The sequence below is a fragment of the Austrofundulus limnaeus genome, unplaced genomic scaffold (assembly GCF_001266775.1).
Source record: "Austrofundulus limnaeus strain Quisiro unplaced genomic scaffold, Austrofundulus_limnaeus-1.0 Scaffold148, whole genome shotgun sequence".
NCBI lineage: Eukaryota > Metazoa > Chordata > Actinopteri > Cyprinodontiformes > Rivulidae > Austrofundulus > Austrofundulus limnaeus.
The window spans coordinates 1206263-1213637 of record NW_013952550.1 but is presented as its reverse complement, the minus strand read 5'-3'; the positions used below and the strand labels follow the sequence as shown (position 1 = coordinate 1213637).

General features: G+C 36.7%; 1 long non-coding RNA gene across 1 annotated transcript in view; it reads right to left on the bottom strand.

Annotated features, from left to right (window-relative positions):
* LOC106523246 (uncharacterized) overlaps positions 1-7018 on the bottom strand; it is a 30672-nt gene extending 23654 nt beyond the window's left edge. The window contains exon 1 of the long non-coding RNA XR_001310869.1: positions 6477-7018. This is a non-coding gene — a long non-coding RNA (uncharacterized LOC106523246). The remainder of the gene's footprint in view (positions 1-6476) is intronic.
* Between the last annotated feature and the right edge of the window lie 357 nt (positions 7019-7375).

Genomic DNA, 7375 nt, shown 5'->3' with positions numbered 1-7375 from the left:
GGATAGGATAGGATAGGATAGGATAGGATAGGAAAGGAAGGAAGGAAGGAAGGAAGGAAGGAAGGAAGGAAGGAAGGAAGGAAGGAAGGAAGGAAGGAAGGAGATAATCTCAATGCACACAGAAGTGAGGTAAACTTCATCATATTTTCAGACTTTTTTGCATAAGTCGTTTTCTGAAGAAAAAAAAGCTGTTTTGCCCATATTAGACACCAAAAACAAAAACATTTCATTGTTCTTTTGAAGTGTACCCAAAGAAAATTAGAAGAAAATCACTTTGACTGATTCATCAAATAGATATTTTGTCACAGATCTTCACAACATCAACAGCCAGTGTGTTTTTAAACTGAAGCCAGAATCAATCAGCAGCCCTCTTTCTAAAGCTAAGCTGCCCACACAGCCCGTCTGGAAATGCGTCCTATGAACTTAAGCATCACAAAAGGAAAAGGTTTTCTATTTTACATTAATACACCCCCCCAACTCATGACCACCCCCACCCCCACCCCAGTCTTGGCAGCATACAGAACATACATTTTCATTTGGCTTTCTGAAAATCCTCTTTGTTTAGGTCAAGTTCTGCCCACCAGAGCTAGATTTTACAAGACTTTGAACTCATCAGTTTTTGTGACTCGTATAACTGAAACAAACTATAAAAAAACATTTTTTTTCTTTTGAAGATTTAGTCAAATTCCAGCCAGCTGAAAAGAAGACCAGACATTCAGACTGATATGTCCTCATTTTAGAATGAAAGAAGAAGAAGAAGAAGAAGTATCACAGCTAAATCTTGGTTGCTGTCAAAAGATTTAAACAGGAAGGTTGGAGGGCAGGGTGGTATGGGGTGCCAAGTGTAAACTAAAATGTTTAAAAATGTCACCAACACATTTTCGTTATTTAGCTCACATTCTGCGTGTTAAAATATTTCCACTAACATTTTACWATTTAGCACATTGTTCTTACAGTTTGCAAATTTTTACTAAATGTAAATGTTAAAAGATGTGTGTAAATATTAAATCATAAATCTAAACATGTAAAACTAAATGGAAAAATTAAATCTTAAATGATGTGGAAAAATGAAGACATTTAATCTAGATTTTAAATACCATCTTCAGCAGCATTAGGAGCATTAGCAGCAGTTAGCGTTAGCTAACTAGGATGATGGCAACATCCTGCAACAAATGTCAACACTCAGCACGGCTAACGATGTTAAAGATGGTATTTAAAATCTAAATTCAAAATCTATTCATTGGAAAAAATATGGATGATACCTGTGATTTGACAGTTCGATGTGCAGCTTGGACACCGGCCACAACTGCAAGTTTGATGTCTTGTAGGGAAAATTTAGTATCGTTTCAGGATGATTACATCATAAGAGCAGAGCACCAACAGCAAAGGCTGTGTTCACTTCTGAAATAAGCTTCAACATTTAACCATAACATTTACCATTTAACTTTTACATTTAGATTTCACATTTAATATTTACGTTTTTTTTAACATTTAAATTAAACATTTAGTAAAACTTAGTAAAATGTAAGAACAATGAGCAAAATAACAAAAAAAGAGTTAATGGAAAATYGTAACACTAAGAAAGTGAGCTTAATAGTGAAAATGTGTTAGTGATATTTTTAACATTTTATGTTACACTTGGCACCCCGCAGTACAGGAGACTGATGTGCAGGATATTGAACTATAATAATAAAGTTGATCTTCCAATTGTTATTTTATGTTTACTTTGTCATGCTTCACGTTTCATTTAATCTAATTGTGTTGTTTGGTTTGATTCAGACAATCTGTACTATTTTACAGTGATTTACTTGATGTAATTTTTAATGTACAGTATTATGACACCAGCTGTGACTGAAAACAGTAAGCACATTTATGTGCAACTTGTCAGATCTCAGGTGAACAAAGTACACCTCGGAATGCTTTTGCTGTTCTATCTTTATCATATATTCAGCATTTTCATCATGTAGTGATGCTATTATCTTTTAATATTTTGGTACTGTAGCCATGCTGATTTAATGTTGCTTTGCTTCAAATAATTATCTTTCATCTGTTGACTGTCAGTTTTGATCTGACATGTATAAAATATCTATAAAAGAACTGGATTTATTGGGGATAAAAAAAATCAAAGCGTTCAACTCAAGTGAAAATTCCTGATGTAACTAAATTACTAAATTAAAKTGAAAGCATACAAATTGGCATCGTACTACAAATCTCCTAAAAACAATTACTAATATTAATTTCGTGGTAATAAAAAATGTTATTGTAATAAGTGATATTAAATCATGGTCAAAGTGATATAAACTGGTTATTTTATGCACTGTATCGCAGAGAATAGTATTTTTCACAATAGTTACTATTAACCAATGATAGTGTTTTCCCCTATGTCTCAATGTGAGTGTGTGTATGAGTGTGTTTGTGTGCCTTTGACTATTAGAATTAACTTTTTTTGTTACCAAAATATCTTAGAAAACACTGAATGGATTTTAATGAAACTTTCAGGAAGTAATCATTGGGTGTACCTCTACAACTAATTAAACATTGGACTCAAGCCAATTCAAGATGGCTGCCAATGCTAACTGATTTTAGACAATATGACTCTACCAATTTTACATATATTGAGCTAAAATTTGGTTTGGTAGTAGCTGAACATCATCCCCAGAAAATATCTTGTATSTTATCTTTTCTTAACACCTTGACATTAACAATTGGTTAACCCTGTTTGTCTGGAGCAAAATATCTCATAAACTATTGGATGAATTAAACTCATGGAAAACACTTCTTAGATATACAACTGATTATTTTTTAAGTCAATTCAAGAAGGCCATCGCAGTTAACCAAAATTAGTTTACCAAAAATAGCCATACTTCATTGAATCTTTCAAACAGTCATAGAAATTATGATTGTAGCTTGATCATTAATACATTTGCTCCAAARAGCTAAGATCCCACAAGATATTGCAACAATGTTATTTTCAAGATTTAACCAAAATGGTTATAACTTTTTCATTTCTCATTGAGATGTTTTTAGTCTAAAACTCTGGCATGCAATGCGGTGGGTGATATGCATTCCTTCACGGAGTGTATGATGTTATTTGTTCAGTTGGTTAACAAACATTATTTGTGTCAGATATGAAAAATATGAATAAATATCCCAGTATACACCTCATGCAGCATGAAACACCAGACCAGTTAGAGGTTTCAACTGGTGCAGGACTTTTGGGTCTTGTGCAATAGAAAGAAATATTATCTGCRCCGTACTAATAACGTAGAAAAGCCCTTTGGGTATCCAGATGGAGCTCTCTCAGTTTCAACCCTATTTCAGCCCCCACGTCCCAGAGAAGGCAGACAAACACTGATGCAACTGGAACACTGGTCCGCGGGGAATAGCTCTCACTCAGGCCGTGAGAGAGCGCGAGCACAACTACAGCAGCCGGTCACGTGGTGCGGYGCTTTCTCCCCACGCCGGACCTCGCTGCCTGTCGTGTGTGTGGCCCTCTTCCCATCTCTTTCACACCAGAACTACATAATTGATAGCGAAGGGCGAGTTATGTTTTATAAAGTGAAGCACATTAATGGCTTCCTGTCCACTCRGAATGTTTAGATGTGCTGGGATCAGTAAGTGGCGACATCGAGTTGAAAAGGTTTTAAGTAACCGTTGGATTCTTTTTATCCCGACAACCCATGGCAATCCATTATTTCTGCCAAAGTATTCAGTATTGTGACATCAAAGTGGTCCTGTGGTGAAGCACAGAATGTTTCAAACGCTCAGATCAGTGTTGCGATCTGAATAAAAGCTTTTTKATTTTAGCCGTTCACAGCTGTTGCTTTAGGCTTTTTCTGCTTTTAAGTTTAATAAAAATCTAAATTTTGATTCACCTGAATCAGCACAAACATGCTAAAGAGATAATTCAGATTTTTGACATGTGGTCCTGTGAACAGATTAACAATTAAGATCTTATATGATGGAGATAAGACTTTGACCAGGCTCAGTTTGGATAAATTGGGTTTTAAAAGTTTAATTCTGACCATACTGACAAATAGGCTAAGAACAAAGTGGACTGCCTCTGCCTTAAATTAACTAAACTTTTAAAAATGTCATAGTGGTTTTTACAAATTCTAATTTATTCATTTTTACATTCCTGTCAATTTCAAAATTACTCTTTATTTTTTACATTGTTTGCTTTGTTGCAAAGGCGAATAGCTGTAACAGTTAGAACATTTTTGAAACATCCTAAGGCATTTCTGGCAGAAATATATTATTTAAGTCAGAATAACCCTGTTATATAAAACTAAAAGTGATGTAAGGGTTCAACTTTGGTCTTGGCTCCACTCAAACTAGTTGTTAGCTTGTYTTGTTGGTCATAATTAAACTATTTCCTCAAACTGAGGTCACTCAAAGAGCTTTCTACAACAGGTAAGATATTTTTTTGCTCATAACCTTCCCAAAGAGTCTCACTTCAAATGACCTAATGTTTTCAATTGTGACCAAAACGAACATTTTGAAGAACCTTAATGTATGAATAACAGTAAAATTATAATCAGAAAGAAAGAGAAACCTTTTTTTTTTTACATTTTTATGTAAAAAGTAAAGAAAAAGACATTTAATTGAGATATTAAATGCCATGTAGGCTGTAAATGTGAGTAAAAAACATTAACTCTCAGGTGTATTGGGTCAGAAGGTGCAGAGTGATCGCTCCAAAATAACTGTAAAGGATAAGTACCACAAATTATTACTGTAGCTGTTGTCGAGCCACCTCACGCTCTCGCCGAGAGATAGCACTCACTCATACAGGCATTAAGGTCACTCTCCTGCATAATCATCCTAATTATTCCTCAGATATTTTTAGAGCTGAAGTGGTCAGAAAAATACCTAAATGGATCGGCAACTATATCAATAACAGACTGCTGGGAACCATCTCCCTTTCACAATGCAAAAAAATAAAAATGAAAAAAAGCATGAATAAAAATATCTTTTTGTTCAATTTCATGAAAACTGCAGCAAACTGCGACTGAAACTTTATTGTTTAGCAGGTTGAAAACAACACCTTGGTTTATAGCATGTACTTTTTAAATATGTGTTCATATTTAAATCAATTACCTGTAAATAAAATGAGCAGCTTGTCAAGGATGAAAAAAGGTCATGTAAAAATGTAATGCACAAAAATAGGTTTATAATATAACTACTAGAATTTTAAATTATTTCTGTGCACTGATCACTTTATTAAAAAGTCCATATTGGCTAAAGGTGATTAAATGTGTTCATAAAAATGTAAGTCTTGGTATAAATTGCTATAAAAAATGAAGTAATTTTTGTGTTCCCATTCAATTGTTGGTATAATTTCCGCCTTTTTATTTTGTTTTATTAAGTATAACTATTACCAGATATAGTTCCTTAAATAATGCAACACAAATGATTACTAAAACAAAGAATGGTGTTTTTCAATCATATCTGTAGTTTTATTTTTTTTTTTATTTTTTTTTTTTGCATATGAATAACAAAAAAAATAAAACAAATTAACTTTCTTTTTTTACACCTTTGTGAAAACTCTGTGAACTCCCCATCACGGTCATCCGTTTGGGTCTATTTTCACTTTCCGAGCTGAAAACTACTATAATCTCCACATTTATTCCGACCCACCCATGGCGTTCTGTGATGAAAATAAAGAGAAGTGGGGCATCTCTGTGAGTTTGCACGCTGGAGTATTATGGAGTTCGAGTCACTATGGAGATGCACAGACTTGTGAAGAGCGCGGATGTGGATGAAGAGATTTCACAGAACGTGTGAAGGATCGCTCATCAAGACGAAACAATGGAAGCAGAGGGTTGCGAGGGAGTGTGTGCACAGGGTGCAGAGCGTAAAGCTGTTTCGTACAGTAAGTACAGAGTTGGTCGATGCTGAAAAACACACACAGATGAGGTTTGGTTGCGAGGAGCATAACAGGGATTCATGCTGAGACCAAAAACAAACAGTGACGGGAAGTGGAGGGTGGGACGTGTTGATTCCAGAGTTGGGAGGATGATGGTTAAATAATTCAAATWCTTTGTGTTATTCTTTGGTTTCATATCAGCTGAAAGCTGAACAACAGATATTAGAATTTAAAAAAAGCTCAAATAAAGCAGCGATAACTCAGCAAACGTTAATGTATACATTACTGATACAACAATGGCACAAAAAAAGTGAGCGTCTCAACCCTTCATCCTCCCAGCTGGGCCCCAACGCCAAGCCTTTCGGCTCAAACTAAACTTATTTTCAGGCAAGTTCGCTTTAAGCCAACCTGTTTTTATTCTGCCAGGGAAAGCCAAGGCAGGMTTACAGGAGAGACGATCCAAAGCGGGAGAAAAGGAGTAGGATTTCACACACCAACAAGAACACATCCACACACACAAAAAATTACAACATGCGAACATAATTTACTTTTCTTACAAAATACGAATAAGAAACCGTAAAGCATATTTAAAAAAGAGTTGCATTTTTACCTTTCTGTGTGCTTCATTTCTCATTCCAGCAGGATCTTTTCCTCTCTGCTTCCACATCCTTATTCATGAGTTCATTTTTTTTGTCTTCTTATCCTCACTTCCATCTCTCTGACGAAGCCAGCAGTGTCACATTTTATCCACTGCTGCCTCCTCTGCCTCTTCCTCAGATATAATTTTCTTCATCCCCGTGTCACTCAGCAGTTTGAAAGGAAACATGCCTTGTGGACAAAGGAAGTGGGCGCTGCGAGGAAGAGCTCAGGAGGGAAAGGCAGTGACTAAAGTCACAGGCGGTAAAGTGAGAAGCAGGCTGATCCACCGCCGCCRCTGGTGCTGGTGCTGCTGCTGGTTTGGGTCTGGGACAGCATGTGCTGGAGCTGCTGTGCAGGTCCGGTTCCACCATATATGTGACACTCAGAGGCGAAGCGATTAAATTTTTWAAAAAAAGTCTGCGGTGCAGAAAGGGTGCTGACAAAACGAAGCACGCAAAGGGGAGGTGGAAGACATCAGTCATCGTGTTTGTATGCATGCAGGATAGCAATGAAGGAGAGGCGAGAAGGAGGGAGGGAGGGAGCTGAAGCTGGGAGGGGAGTATATGTGGAGAGGGAAAAAAGGGGGAGGAGATATTTTTCCTGTTTTCCTGTTTGCAATTTTTTAAAATTTCCCTCCGTTAACAAAACGACACCCATGCTGCCTCTTGTGTGCACGGCGACCTTCTCGTTGGGTTCATGTTCTGCTCGTCCTCGGCAGTTTTCACGCCATCTTTCAATCGTCTGCCAAAACCAGCTGTGTCTTTAAGCCCGTGCACTTGAACTCAGGGACTGCTTTTCTTTTCTCGGTGTACTTCCCCTCCGCCGGCCCCCCAGCACACAGGAAAGAGACTCGGCTTGCAGGAGAGACAG